The following is a 691-nucleotide window of genomic DNA, read 5'->3' on the forward strand; positions in this document are numbered from 1 at the left end:
ACCCGTTAGGTTATACTCATGAAAAGCAGCGTCTTGCGTGCGTGTTTTTTTTTTTTTTTTTTAGTATGCGCGTTTTGTGGCTGTGTATTGTTTTCAGTGGGTCTAGTACACAGTTTACGCGACTTATTGATTTCTTTTTTCAAAAATTTTTTTATTAAAAATTGATCTATGGTAATATTTATTTATTTAAAAATTATTTTACTATAGTATTTTCAGTTTTTAGTAAAATAAGTGGTATTCAAACACACCCTTGGTTTGTTTGGGATTTACTTATTTTGATAAAACTGATTTTTTTTTTCCTGTAACTACTATAGATAAAGGTAAAAGTTAGTTGAAATATTACTGTGAGACTCATGAATAGTACCAAAAAGTGTAGTGGGGATCATGAATAATAGCAAAAATAAATGAATAGTAAAATAAGTTGGCTTTTTAATTTTTGCCAAATACACATCTTAACGTGGCGTTTGGTACATGGTAATATTTTAGGATTTTCAAGAATGTTTAAAAATTCCTATATTTAGTTGCAAATTACGCTAGGAAATCAAATGTTAGGGGAATCTGGATTCCCCTTTAAACCCCTATCAGTAGGAATGTGGATTCCCTTTAAAATAGGTGGGTATCCAAATTCTCAAGTTTAAAGGAAATTGTATTTTTATAAATTGATAATTTTAACCCTTTTTCCTTATCATTT

This window comes from Quercus lobata, chromosome 7 (assembly GCF_001633185.2).
Source record: "Quercus lobata isolate SW786 chromosome 7, ValleyOak3.0 Primary Assembly, whole genome shotgun sequence".
Taxonomy (NCBI): domain Eukaryota; kingdom Viridiplantae; phylum Streptophyta; class Magnoliopsida; order Fagales; family Fagaceae; genus Quercus; species Quercus lobata.